General features: G+C 44.0%; 1 long non-coding RNA gene across 1 annotated transcript; it reads right to left on the minus strand.

Moving 5' to 3' along the window:
* Positions 1-4,425: 4,425 nt before the first annotated feature.
* LOC129656337 (uncharacterized) lies at positions 4,426-6,996 on the minus strand. Its single transcript, XR_008716332.1, has 3 exons — positions 6,918-6,996; positions 5,633-5,910; positions 4,426-5,001 (listed from the first exon to the last, which is right to left on the minus strand). It is a non-coding gene; the product is annotated as an uncharacterized LOC129656337 (long non-coding RNA).
* Between the last annotated feature and the right edge of the window lie 8,280 nt (positions 6,997-15,276).

The following is a 15,276-nucleotide window of genomic DNA, read 5'->3' on the forward strand; positions in this document are numbered from 1 at the left end:
CACTATTGGGCATACACACTGAGGAAACCAGAACTGAAAGAGACACGTGTACCCCAATGTTCATCGCAGCACTGTTTATAATAGCCAGGACATGGAAGCAACCTAGATGTCCATCAGCAGATGAATGGATAAGAAAGCTGTGGTACATATACACAATGGAGTATTTATTACTCAGCTATTAAAAAGAATAAATTTGAATCAGTTCTAATGAGATGGATGAAACTGGAGCCTATTATACAGAGTGAAGTAAGTCAGAAAGAAAAACACCAATACAGTATACTAATGCATATATATGGAATTTAGAAAGATGGTAATGATAATCCTGAATGCAAGACAGCAAAAGATACACAGATGTATAGAACAGTCTTTTGGACTCTGCGGGAGAGGGAGAGGGTAGAATGATTTGGGAGAATGGCATTGAAACATGTATAGCATATATGAAATGAATCACCAGTCCAGGTTCAATGCATGATACAGGATGCTTGGGGCTGTTGCACTGGGATGACCCAGAGGGATGGTACAGGGAGGGAGGTGGGAGGGGGATTCAGGATGGGGAACACATGTATACCCGTGGTGGATTCATGTTGATGTATGGCAAAACCAATACAATATTGTAAAGTAATTAACCTCCAATTAAAATAAATAAATTTATATTAAAAGAAAAAACCTCACATCTAGTTTGAGTCCAAGTCAAACTGAAATGATTGGTCTGTGTTTCTAAATGTTCAAACACTAAAAAAACAAAAAACAAAAAATGGCAGGCTCTTGTGTGATAAAATATCACTGAGTAGCCAGACATCCTGGAATGTGAACTCAAGAGAGCCTTAGGAAGCACCACTACGAACAAAGCTAGTGGAGGTGATGGAATTCCAGTGGAGCTATTTCAAATCCTGAAAGATGATGCTGTGAAAGTGCTGCACTCAATATGCCAGCAAATTTGGAAAACTCAGCAGTGGCCATAGGACTGGAAAAGGTCAGTTTTCATTTCAATCCCAAAGAAAGGCAATGCCAAAGAATGCTCAAACTACCGCACAATTGCACTCATCTCACACGCTAGTAAAGTAATGCTCAAAATTCTCCAAGCCAGGCTTCAGCAATATGTGAACCATGAACTTCCTGATGTTCAAGCTGGTTTTAGAAAAGGCAGAGGAACCAGAGATCAAATTGCCAACATCCACTGGATCATGGAAAAAGCAAGAGAGTTCCAGAAAAAACATCTATTTCTGCTTTATTGACTATGCCAAAGCCTTTGACTGTGTGGATCACAATAAACTGTGGAAAATTCTGAAAGAGATGGGAATACCAGACCACCTGACCTGCCTCTTGAGAAATCTATATGCAGGTCAGGAAGCAACAGTTAGAACTGGACATGGAACAACAGACTGGTTCCAAATAGGTAAAGGAGTACGTCAAGGCTGTATATTGTCACCCTGCTTATTTAACTTCTATGCCGAGTACATCATGAGAAACGCTGGGCTGGAAAAAGCACAAGCTGGAATCAAGATTTCCAGGAGAAATATCAATAACCTCAGATATGCAGATGACACCACCCTTATGGCAGAAAGTGAAGAGGAACACAAAAGCCTCTTGATGAAAGTGAAAGAGGAGAGTGAAAAAGTTGGCTTAAGCTCAACATTCAGAAAACGAAGATCATGGCATCTGGTCCCATCACTTCATGGAAAATAGATGGGCAAACAGTGGAAACAGTGTCAGACTTTATTTTTTTGGGCTCCAAAATCACTGCAGATGGTGACTGCAGCCATGAAATTAAAAGACGCTTACTCCTTGGAAGGAAAGTTATGACCAACCTAGATAGCATATTGAAAAGCTGTGCCAACAAAGGTCTGTCTAGTCAAGGCTATGGTTTTTCCTGTGGTCATGTATGGATGTGAGAGTTGGACTGTGAAGAAGGCTGAGCTCCAAAGAATTGATGCTTTTAAACTGTGGTGTTGGAGAAGACTCTTGAGAGTCTCTTGGACTGCAAGGGGATCCAACCAGTCCATCCTAAAGGAGATCAGTTCTGGGTGTTCATTTGAAGGACTGATGCTAAAGCTGAAACTCCAATACTTTGGCCACCTCATGCAAAGAGTTGACTCATTGGAAAAGACCCTGATCCTGGGAGGGATTGGGGGCAGGAGGAGAAAGGGATGACAGAGGATGAGATGGCTGGATGGCATCACCAACTCAATGGACATGAGTTTGGGTGGACTCCGGCAGTTGGTGATGGACAGGGAGGCCTGGCGTGCTGCGATTCTTGGGGTCGCAAAGAGTCAGACATGACTGAGTGACTGAACTGAACTGAACTGAGTGTGTATGCTAGCACATTCAGAAAGCCTTCCTATCTAAAAATTTATCAGCTCTACCCTTAACAATCGAGGTTAATCATGATAATCTCTTTATCAAGCATGGAGCCCTTATCGTCACAAATGCAGACTGAGGGTTCAAGAAACCCAGCATCCCGAATTTTAGTCCTAGAATTGGTTCTACATTCTCGCCTCTACAAAACCATTTGAAGTCATGCAATTATTCATGGAGCTTGTATATTTTTCTTTGTGACTCATGTCACTCAAATGTAAGGATTTAGGGGCGGGTGCTGTGTCCTCCTTTTTCACTGCTGTGTCTCTAGTGTGTCAAGAGTATTAGGTCCATAGCAAATGCTTGGTAAACAGTGGTGAAATTGATAGATGAATGTTCAAATAGTCTTATACATTATAAAGTCCTTCATGCAGCCCCGTGTGCATTGCTTCATTTGTATTTACAGCACTATAAAGGAAGTAAAACCTACCATTTTATAAAAGATAAAACCAAGATTCAGGAAGAAAAGTGGATCACCCTTGATCATACAGCCAGCAAGCACGAAGCACAAGTACAGTCTGCCCCATGGCAGATGCTCAAGAAAGCTTTGAGGAGGGAGTTTGCAATGGACATTCACAGACTGCTGTATTTAACATGGATAACCAACAAGGACCTACTGTATAGCACATGGAACTTGGCTCAATGTTATGTAACAACCTAAACAGGAAAAGAATATGAAGAAGGATAGACAGATGTATGCGTGTAACCGAATCACTTGGCTGTACACCTGAAACTAACACCACCTTGTTCATGAACTCGACTCCAGTATAAAATAAAAAGCTTAAAAAAATCTTGTTATCTCAAGATGAGGGGGAAAGAAAGCCTTGTTGATATGAATCAAGCACACCCACAGGCCCACACATCTCCTGGTCTCAATGGCGTTTCCCTTAGAGCTCAGAGCTGGTAGAAAGCTGTGACCAGAGGCAGAGCAGATGGAAGTAGGAATATTGGGGCGTGGGGGTTGACGGAGGGGCAGTCTCGCAACATGACTGGGAACTGGGGACAAGTCTTCCCAACCACCTTGTTATGTAACCCATCTCTTCTTTGGAAAACAGCAGGGTCTGGTTGGATTGTGAGGGGGCTCCCCAAGGACTGGGGTCTCCCCATCTCCTAACAAGGTTGGTACGCTCCCGAGATGTCCACCTAGGGCCTGAGCAATGAGGCACAGCAGGATTCCTGGCAAAATGCTCCAAATTCCGCCTGAAGAATGCTTCACCACGTGGGAATCACAGAGCCCTTCTTCCCCCCTGCCCCCCCACTGGAGCCCACGCTGGACTCTCATCTCAAGGCTGGTTTCCCTCCTCCTCTGATCCTGTCCTGCTTGGAGCCTTCTGCCAGTTTAACTTCCAAAGCTTTGAGCTTACCCACCCCACCCCCTTTTATAAAGACCATCCTGTGGAACTTCCACCTGCAGACCACCCTCCAATAACCTTGCTCATCTTCGCCCTTATGGTCCGAGCGGGTGGACGTGGTCTTTCCCACATCACACAGCTACTCAGCCCCTTGGCAGGGGAATCTGGGGCTTGCTGCTGCCACAGTTTTTTTTTTTTCCAGGGTGGGGTTCTTTCCGAGGAATTTAGAAGGAAACTTCAGGTAATAACATTCCTGAACTCGAAGGAATCCCGACCCTTCTGGTTGCCAGTGTGGATGCAGCCAGGGTGGGGAGGCAACAGTCCAGGATGACACGGCGAGTTAACTGTGGGGGGAGACTCACTTTTTCCCCCTTGCTCACCACACCCTCTTCTTCCCAGAAAAATCCCCAGATTCATTTGGAAGAGCGACAACGCTCCAGAAAAGTGCACGGGGGTGCTTTATGGCCCTCCCCTGTGAAGACACCATCTCCTTTCATTTCAGTTCATTCCCTAGTCACCCGTGTTCCATCTGCAAGGCTTTGTGAACAGACGTGGGACACACCCATACATGTTTTCTGGCTTCTGATTCATATGAGCAGATGTGAAAGGTGCCTACGGGGAGAGGGCTTGGGGGCAATTCAAGCATATGAAGAATTCAACAAGAAAAGCCGCTCCCTTTAAAGGTTAAAAAAAAGGAAAAAAAAAGAACAGTGATCCAGATCATATTTTATTTAGCAGATGGGAGAAAGGAAAGCCAGCCTTCCTGAGAGAAAAACAACTCCCAGCAATCAGAATGAGACAGCTATGCCCAGTCTGGCTGCCCTGGAGAGGGACTGCCAGGCCAGGACTGGTTCTGATTGCTTCAGCTGAAGAGGTCTAATATCACGAGTTGAAATAATTTCCTAAATCTATATCCGGTACAGCTGCAAGGGCTTTGCTCTTAGCTGCCATTCCTCCGAGAAATTAAAAAGCAATTTTCCTTTGAAGTTCTGGAGGGTTTTTGTTTTTTTCTTCTTTCATTTAAGATTGCAGTTTGAGGTCAGGCAATGAGACACGAGGACTTCACCATCATGCACGCATTCAATTTGGTAAAATTCCATCCTCCACATCCCCAGTTTAAGCTGCCCGGAGTGCCAGATGGTGTCCAGCTTGACCAAGCTTAGGCTGGCAAGCACTCTAGGGACTCGGCTAGCAACACTTTCCTGAAAGGGAGGTATTGGATGCATTAAGCTGGTCGACGCTGGAGAAGATGAAGCTCGCAAACTGCCTTTAAGTGATGTTTATGGAGCTATTTCTGCAAAAGGAACAGATCTAAGACACACAGGAACCAAACATTCAACTGATAAAGAAGACGTTTCATATTGCAAGAGTGGGAGCAGTGTGTGGTTTATTCAATGCCAAGTTGATTTTTACGTTTTTGAACTTGTCTTTCTTACCCTCCAAAGATTATAGTGTTGTATCAATTAGAGTCCAACCAGGAGATAGAAACCACACAATAATGTAGACAGGGAAAGTTTGTTATAAAAATTGAGTTAAACGGGGGATTGGAGCCACAAAAGATTGACTGGGAAGAAGAGAAGAGCTGTCTAGAGCATACAGGGTAGCAGCTGGAAGGCGCAGCCACCCCCTGGGCTGAGACAGAATGCTCGAGGGACGCCCCCTGCCCCCCGCACCCCCCAGCAGGTCTTTAGGACAGAACACTCACAGAGCAACCTCAGCAGCCAGCAGAGAAGATGCTGCAGCGTCATCAGCAGAACTTGCTGGGACCTAGCCCTCTAGAACCTGCTGGAAAGTGTTCTCTGGAGAACCAGGGAAACTTCCTGAGCGGGTGTGTTGGGGGAGGTGCCTTGCTTCAAGCCACGTGCCCGCTGCCAGGCACCCACGAGCTGGCACCGTAGCATCCGCCCACACTGCAGCCAGCTTACGTGAGAACGTCCCCCAGGCTGTGGGAGCTGGGACACTGGAGAGGCTGCATCCGCAGCAGGAGCCTGCCGGGGGAACAGCCTGGATCCAGAGAGGGAAGTCTCTTCCTCTGGCAATGTCTCTCCAGGGCCCTCCGCTGACCAGGACTTGCCAGCTGACAAGGGAAAATGCATAAAGGGTCTATCTTTCCTTCTGCAGGCCTGACGGTGAGGGTGAGCTTGGAGCTGACAGCTCACTCGTCTAGCTCTTCCGCCTTCACACCGAGGCTCTGCACAAACTCCTGAAAGTGAAAGTGTTAGTCGCTAAGTCGTGTCCGACTCTTTGTGACCCCATGGACTGTAGCCAGCCAGGCTCCTCTGTGCATGGGATTCTCCAGGCAAGAATCCTGGAGTGGGTTGCCATTTCCTTCTCCAGGGGATCTTTCCTACCCAGGGATCAATCCTGGGTCTCCTGCATTGCAGGAAGATTCTTTACCATCTGAGCCACTTGAGAAGCCCCCCCAAACCCCTGAGAAACCACAAAACCACTCTATCTTCTTCCTAACAAGACCCAGCCATGCATCTTGGAGGTGAAGAAATGCTCACTCTTTCCCAAGATTGAGGAGTCATAGTCCCAATAATTGTTGTATCAGTTATCAGCTGTATTAATTATTCCTCCAATTCAGTCACTATCCCACTGAGGTTTTATGCATAAATTATAAAAATTAATTTCCAAAACCTTGCACATAACATAAAAATGAGGAAGAGAGTGAAGAATGGTTAATATATAGAAAAAAATACTTATTTGTAATGAGCAAACAGAAAATACGTAAAGCCTCTATGGTCTATTATTGGCTGCTTGTCATGAAGCCACGTTGGTGTCTACGGTCGCTTCTTCCACTATCTCTATTAGCCAGGATTTGGCCACTCTGGGTTTTCTACCTGGAAGAAGAGCCAAAGTCTTCACACCCAAAGCGTCCGTGTCCTTGCTGATCCTGCCTTGCCTTTGGTCTTTCTAGCTTCCCATTAAACTTAATGACGAGTTAGTTCTTACATAGAAGTACAAGGAGGTGCTCAGAGCATCCCCTGGGTTCCAGGCTCAGTCCATGTGGCCACCGTCTTCTGTGCCCCCTTTTGCCCTGATAATCAGAATCAATAACTCCAGCCAGCAGACTAACTCCTTTTCTGGCTGTGAATCCCAGGCCATGAGGGTCTCCCAGTGGCTGTGTGGAAATCTCTCCTTCCAGTTCAGTGGAAACATTTCATGTTCTATTTAGTGGAACCATTTCATGGACAGAAGTGTTCTTACCTAGAAGTCTAGGACCTCCAAGCCAGCGGGGTGCAAGCATGAGTTCCAGCTATAGCAGTTTCTGAGCCCAAGAATACAGTGAATCCTGTAAGACAGAGTCCTGCCTTTGAATAATATTTTATGAAGCTATCTTAGGAATACACATGGAACAAAAGATACACAGGAACCAAATATATAAATCAATTAAGAATGTTTCAAATTCATTTTCTAACTTCCATATATATATATATGCTAATATACAATATTTGTTTTCCTCTTTCTGACTTACTTCACTCTGTATAACAGGCTATAGATTCATCCACCTCACTACAACTGACTCAAATCTGTTCTTTTTATGGTTGGGTAATATTCCACTGGACTTCCCAGGTGGCGCTAGTGGTAAAGAACCTGCCTGCCAAGGCAGGAGATATAAGAGAATCGGTTCAAGCCCTGGGGTGGGAAGATCCCCTGGAGTAGAAAAAAACAACCCACTCCAGGATTCTTGCCTGGAGAATCCCATGGACAGAGGAACCTGGCAGGCTACAGTCCATTGGGTCACAAAGAGTCGAACGTGACTGAAGTGATTAAACATATAATACTCCATTGTATATATGCACCACAACTTCTTAATCCATTCGTCTGTCAGTGGACATCTAGGTTGCTTCCAGGTCCTGGCTGTTGTAAACAGGGCTGCAATGAACATTGGGGAACACTTGTCTTTTAGAACTGCGGTTTTCTGAGGGTTTATGCCCAGTAGTGGAGTTGTTGGATCATAAGGTAGATTTATTTCTAACTTTTTAAGGAATCTCCATACTATTGTCCATAATGAAATCCAGAAAAATGGTACTGATGAACCTATTTGCAGGGAAGAATGAAGACGCAGACATAGAGAACAAACTTGTGGACATAGTGAGGGAAGGAGAGGGTGGAAAAACTGAGAAAGTAGCATTGACATATATATATATATATAGTATCATGTGTAAAACAGCTGATTTGCGGGAACTTGCTGTATAAAACAGGGAGCCCAGCCTGGCGCCCTGTGATGACCTAGAGGGATGGGGTGGGGGGAAGGCTCAAGAGGGAGGGGACATATATATGGGTGTGTGTGTGTGTGTGTGTGTGTGTGTGTGTGTGTGTGTGTAGTACAATTGATTTGTGTTCTTACTGACACAACCTTGTAAACCAATTTTCTTCCAATTAAAAAAATTTTTTAAATACATACTAACAAAAAAAATGTTTCAAATTCAGAGTACTGTTTACTCAATGTTTAAATGTTCAAGCTTGCATTTTTTAACTCAAAGCACTTCTGAGTATTTTGAAAAGTTTAAAGCACATCTGTGCCGGGTTTTGTGTATGGTATTGCATTCATTATCTTATCATCGTAATCCCACCTGGCAGGTTAACCTCTGTATTTTGCAGAATATACTAAAGGCTCTACGATGACCTTGTTCCTGTAAGCATAATTTATGTCACAACCTGGAGAAATAAAATGAGAAAAGGGAAAATGGGTTCCGAGTTTGATGCATGGCTTAACCAACTTCTGGAAGCAATTTTGTATGATTCAGCAAGGGCTCTCACAGCAATATCTTAGAGTTGTCTTTGGTGGGAGTGGTCTTATTAGTAAGCGACTGGGTAAAACAAACGTGGGCAGGCTTTCACAGCCCGCACAAACCTGGGCGGGCCTTGTCTCCAAAGTCTAGAGGGAAGTGTGTTTCCTTCTATTCCCATTGAGAGATAAAGGAGGAGACAGTCCACAAGGGATGGAGGAAGAGAGGAGGAAGGAAGGCAGGGAAAAGAAGTCTTCGCTGTTTTCTAGATGTAGGATGTCTTCATACATGATGCTAAGCACTCTCGTCTCTGAGACTGAATCACTTCCCAGGAATGACAGAACTGTAAAGTCACAACCTCAAGTCCATCAGAGATGAACAACCCTATAATCTGTTGGTTGGGTGCTTGCTTGGTTGGCTCACTGGTTTTCTGATTCCACATCCTGTTGTTTGTACCACACTTTACACGGGACTCTCCATGCAGAGCTCTGCAAGGTTGGACCTCTCTGCACAATTTTAAATAAAACATTTAAAAGTGAATGTAAGGTGAAGTTAAAGGTGTTAAATAATTTATGACTTTTAAAAACGGATGAAATTGGGTCATTTCTAATGATGTGGATGGACCTAGAGTCTGTCATACAGAGTAAATTAAGTCAGAAAGAAAAACAAATGTTGTATGCTAATGCATATGTATGGAATCTAGGAAAATGGTACAGATGATCTTATTTGCAGGGCAGGAATAGAGACGTGGACTTAGACATGTGGATATATGGAAGAGGAGAGTGAAAAAGCTGGCTTGCAACTCAACATTCAAAAAACAAAGGTCATGGCATCCGGTCCCATCATTTCATGGCAAATAGATGGGGGAAAAAATGGAAACAGTGATAGACTTTATTTTCTTGGGCTCCAAAATCACTGTGGATAGAGACTGTAGCCATGAAATTAAAAGACGCTTGCTCCTTGGAAGAAAAGCTATGACAAACCTAGACAGCATATTAAAAAACAGAGACATCACTTTGCCGATGAAAGTCCATGTAGTCAAAGCTATAATTTTCCCAGTAGTCATGTACAGATGTGAGAGTTGAACCATAAAAAAGGCTGAGCACCAAACAATTGATGCTTTTGAACTGTGGTGCTGGAGAAGATTCTTGAAAATCCCTTGATTTTCAAGAGATCAAACCAGTCAATCCTAGAGGAAATCGACCCTGACTACTCATTGGAAGGACTGACACTGAAGCTGAAGATTCAATACTGTGGCCACCTGATGTGAAGAGTCAACTCATTGGAAAAGAACCTAATGCTGGAAAAGATTGAAGAAAGGAGGAGATTGGGATGGCAGAGGATGAGATGATTGGATGGCATCACTGACTCAATGGACATGAGTTTGAGCAAACTCCAGGAGACGGTGAAGGACAGGGAAGCCTGGTGTGCTGCAGAAGCCTATTGTCGTAGTCAGACACACCTGAGTGACTGAACAACAACAACATGTGGATATAGGCAAGGGAAGGAGAGAGAGGGACGAACTGGGAGACAAGGACTGACATATATCCACTACCATGTGTGGAATAGATAGCTAGTATGAAGCTGTTTTATAACACAGGGGGCTCAGTTCCGGGGCTCTGTGTTGACCTAGAGCAGTGGGATGGGGGTGGGGAGAGAGGTCCAAGAGGAAGCAGACATATGTAAACACATAGCTGATCCCCTTTGTTGTAAGTGTGTGCTCACTCAGTTTGCCCGGCTCTTTGTGACCCTACGGACTGTAGTCCATCATTCTCCTCTGTCCATGGGATTTCCCAGGCAAGAATACTGGAGTGGGTTGCCATTTCCTCCTCCTGGGTATCTTCCCACCCCAGGGATCAAATCCGTTTCCTGCATTGCCTGGATTCTTTGCTACTGAGCCAGTTGGGAAGCCCACTTTGCTGTACAGCAGAAATTAATATTGTAAAGCAATTGTCCTCCAATTAAAAAAAAAACTGAAAAGAAAGCAAAAAAAAAGAGAGAGAGAGAGAGAATATTCTGGTATACAGCCTGAGTATAAGCAAAGAGAATTTCACAGTTTTTCCTCAAAACTTGTAGAAACCAATGTGTGTAGATAGTATCTTCCATATCCTCATGCCTTATATGCAAACCAGAGACAAAGAAAATATCCTGAGATGATTCTGCTGCTACTCTGTGTGGCCATCTCAAGCCTTTTAAGTAATGTGCCCGTGACTAAATATGTCAGCTACGTATTAAAAAAAGAATTTATGGCTTTGTGCCCTGTGGGATTTGAGAGCAAACAGCAAGAGGAAGGAACCAACAGCTCCTTCCAAACCATGCTTGGGGAGACCACCCAGCAAGGGCAACAGAGGATTAAAACAGAAGATGCTGTGTAAGATGGAAATCTGAAACCTCAGTGGAAACCTGCTGATAAAAGAGTCTAACACCCATCCTCAGTCTGTCCTATGAGGTTTTACAAATTAACCATATTGGGAATCTACTCCTACTCTGCAAGGATCCTGTGAAGCTGTGTCCACCTAGAGATCTCAGGGATAGCTAATGATTGACTCGGTCCCCACTGGGAGAATATGAATATATTCATGTATTCAAAGGCAGGGAGGTATCTCATGGGGGCTGCAGACCAGGGCAAGGTCAACAGCCTGCAGGTATGTACTTTCCCTGTCACCTGTCCTGGGATGAGAGGTTCTGGTTGGGACAGAGTGAACAGGAGGAGCAGGGGAATTGCTCCACAGCCAAGAGGATCCGATACTCATTTGCACACACTTCCGTTTCTACAACTGAAGGTGACGAGTCACCTTATTTTAGAGGTCATTATGGAGGAATACAGGGCGCCACGAGATTCTTCTAGAATTCCACTATACCTGCTTACAGGATTCATTGGACACAGTTTAAAGAAAGTGAATGAAAGTGAAAGTTGCTCGGTCATGTCTGACTCTTTGCGACCCCATGAACTATACCTTCCATGGAATTCTCCAGGCCAGAATACTGGAGTGGGTAGCCGTTCCCTTCCCCAGGGGATCTTTTCAACCTACGGATCGAACCCAGGTCTACCACATTGCAGGCAGATTCTTTTCCCGCTGAGCCACCAGGGAAGCCCATAGTTTATAATAGTGAAAAATGTAAAAGAGTCAACCTGTCTAAAAGAATTATGACATCTAGTAAAGAATATTAGAAATAAATTTAAAGCAATAGTTTAAAAGCATAATGTATACACCTTGTGCCCAGATCTTGGTTTCTAGTACTTTGATGAAAGGATACTTCAGTACAAGGAACCAGTGCTCCTCGGAGGAATGGATGATTCTGGGCTGTAGTGGAAAATATAGAAAATAAGCCTGAATCATCTTGTAGCGCTGAAAATAAGAAGATGTTCAAAACTTACAAAGGGGAAAACTTGCAAATGGGCAGTAAAGGTGTTGCAAAGGGACACAGGAGTCCACTGTAGCCCAATAGTCCCAATAGCCAAAACCAAACGAGATGACGTTGTATGTGGTTATAATTGAAAGTGCAATATGAAAGTCATGAGACCACACTGATGTAAGTAAATAATTGAGTGAATGAATAAATGGAGTGAGAGAGAGAAAGACAAATCTCTCATGTGTTTCCAAATGCCAGGAGGAAAGACCTGGAAAGGCTGTGGATACCCAGCACACAGAGTCTTGCTATCAGGTAGCAGCAGGCATCGCTCAGGGATGCTCCTGCTCGCCCATACCTCTTCCCCGGCCCCCCAAACACTCTGGGGACGTTCTGTTGGGTCCCAAGTTCACCTATTGCTTCACACTCATTCCTCCCACCACTATTTCCCAAAGCCCAACTATTTCCCTCCTGCCACATGGACAGGGAGCCCCTCAGGGCTTCTGTCTCCAGGAACCCTTCACCAGGGGTCACGGCCTCAGATGCCAGGAAGAACATAACTATGTAAAGGGGGCCTGAAGAAAATGACTACAAAGAACAAATTAAAACTTTACTGGACCACAGTGCAACCGGATAGTAGCAATTTTATTTTAAAGTCTAAATGGAAAAAAAAAAACCACAAATAGAAAAAGAAAAATAATCTTTTATTTGATTGTCTATTTGGAATTTATTACTCTCTGGATTTGGAATCAAAATTCTGATTTTTTTCCTGTACTAAATTGTCAACAACAGGCCATTGTCCTTGGCATTGCTTCTGAACACGGGAATAACCTTGGCAGAACAGAACCTCTAACAACACAATGGTGGAAATCTGGTATTCCAAAGTTATCCTTTGGGATCTTCAGCATCCTTTGGTTATCTATGCTAAATGGAATGGCACTTTACGATTCTTATTTCTAATTTTCCTGCACACTGCCCTACAAACGAAGCAGGGAACGGAATGGTGCTGGGTCACATTCATAAAGCTTGAAATCAGAAAACTTTTTATGGATCTCTGTGTGCAGCTCTGCAGTTTTGAGGGCTCTCATTCAGGCTGAGCCAAGCCATATCATTCGACATGAGTTGCCCAAAGAAATGTTGCTACAGTGTAGGAACCAAAGCCCAGATTTGGGCAACAATCTTTACGCCCCAGCAGAGAACAGAAAGCAAAGAGTGAGACAGATTGCTGAATTGCGAGAACGCTTGGGTCCAAGTTTGCTACTGAGGATGAGAATTTTTCTGGGTAAGATGCTACCTTTGGAGTTGAAAACACCTTCCTGGCACCACACCAGGGCTAAAGCCCTCACCCATCCCACTGGACAGCCAACAGTGACTTTGCACATCATTTCTGCAAGAACCTGGCACAGGCTCAGGTGGGCTTGAGCAGGACGCTGGAAGCCACCCGCTCTTTCTCCCACAGGGCCCACCCTCCATCCGTGAAGTCTCTCAGAGACTTGCACATCAGCCTTTGCACCTACTGGTTTTGGCATCGCTCCCAGCGCTGACTCACAGAGCAGAGGCCCCACCAGCTCCCTGGGGCCTGGCATGCACACCCCTGAGCCCCACCCGCCCTGCAGGGCTACTGCGTCATTAGAGACAAGAAGGACCTACATGTCTTCACAACCTGGGCTCGCCTTTGTAGACAAGGAGACTGGGCATGAGAAAAGAGAGCCAACTCGCCCAAAGCCACACATCTTGTCAGAAGTGAAAACTGATCCCTGACTCAACCCTCCCCACCCCTCCCCTCCTGCACCCTCTCAGAAGAGAGAGGTGTGCACTGTTCCATGAGTCCAGAAAGCAAGTCTCCAGGCCCTCCCAGTTCACACTGGCCTCTCAGTTCACACTGGCTCCAGGACTCTGGCGTGAATTTGTTTCCCAGACAAATACAACTAAGAGGAATGTGATACTTAAAACTGACAGGTAAAGGCTACTACCAGGAAAACTGACTATTTGCTAAAAAATTTTCTCACTTTACACTTAGCCTACAAAGGATGCCCTTGCTTCGCCATCTATCTTAAAATAAATTAAATTGAATGGACTGAAAAAATGCAATGTATGAAAATAAAAGTGTAAATTACTACAGAAGAATATGTAGACTTTATAATATCTGAGGGTGCCAAAGACCTCAAACCTCAGGCAAAAACCATCAACAGAATAATTGACTGTATAAAATGAGAACAGTTTGTATATCTGAAAACTCCATACTCAAAGTTTAAAGACAAATGAGTGGAAATTGTTCCAAAATAAATGGCAATGGTTTGAGAGTCTCAGTGTATCAAGCTATAGTGTGAAGCTATAGTGAAAGTCACTCAGTTGTGTCCAATTCTTTGTGATCCCATGGACTATATAGTCCATGGAATTCTCCAGGCCAACATACTGGAATGGGTAGACTATCCCTTCTCTAGGGAATATTCCTGGCCCACGAACTGAACTGGGGTCTCCTGCATTGCAGGTGGATTCTTTACCAACTGAGCTATCAGGAAAGCCATAATGTATCACAGCCATTTACAAATCATTAAGAAAAAGACAAATCTATGCCAATTGAAAAAGAAGGCAAAATAAGTGATTAAGGAATTACAAGGAAATAATATATGGGCAAATTCTGGAAGCTAGTGAGGGATCGGGAGGCCTGGTGTACTGCAGTCCATGGGGTCACAGAGACAGATACGACTTAGTGACTGAACAGCAATGTAAGGAACCCATAAATAAATGTAAAATGTTTGAACTTTATCAAAGAATGAATTTAAAATAATTAAGATAATTACTTCTAAAATTCTAAGTGAAAAAAGATTAACAACTCCTTGTTGGCAAAGATATAGAAAAGTAGGCATGTGACTGCTCCTGAAGACACACAACTTGGTTCGAGGTTTTCAGAGAGCAATCTGGTCACAGAGCTTCTGGCCACTTGAAAGCCTTTGGGAAATTCTACTAAGAGGCAGTAGGTGAAGTTGCTAAACAACTCACTTTTGTAATAATGACAATTGGAAGCAATCTACGTGCCTGAAAATAAACAATTGACAAGCCAAATAATGAGATCCCATGAACCGTTACATGAATCATGTTGTGGGAAAGTGTGTGATGGCTCCAGGAAATACTTTCCCTTTATGTTAAAAATCGGTCCATTCACATAAATATCCATCTATGGACAAACATTTGAAGACTTTATTTTTTAAGATTTTTTTTTTTTTACATGGACCATTTTAAAAGTCTTTATTGAATTTTTTACAACACTGCTTCTGTTTCATGTTTTGCTTTGTTTGGCTACAGGGTATGCAGCAGCTTAGCTCCCCAACCAGGGCTCAAACCCACACCCCCTGCATGGAAAGGTGAAGTATTAACCGCTGGACTGATAGGAAGGTTCCTATTTGAAGATATTTAAAGATGAGGAAACAGTGGAAACAGTGACAGACTTTATTTTTCTGGGCTCCAAAATCACTGCAGAT

This window comes from Bubalus kerabau, chromosome 6 (assembly GCF_029407905.1).
Source record: "Bubalus kerabau isolate K-KA32 ecotype Philippines breed swamp buffalo chromosome 6, PCC_UOA_SB_1v2, whole genome shotgun sequence".
NCBI lineage: Eukaryota > Metazoa > Chordata > Mammalia > Artiodactyla > Bovidae > Bubalus > Bubalus kerabau.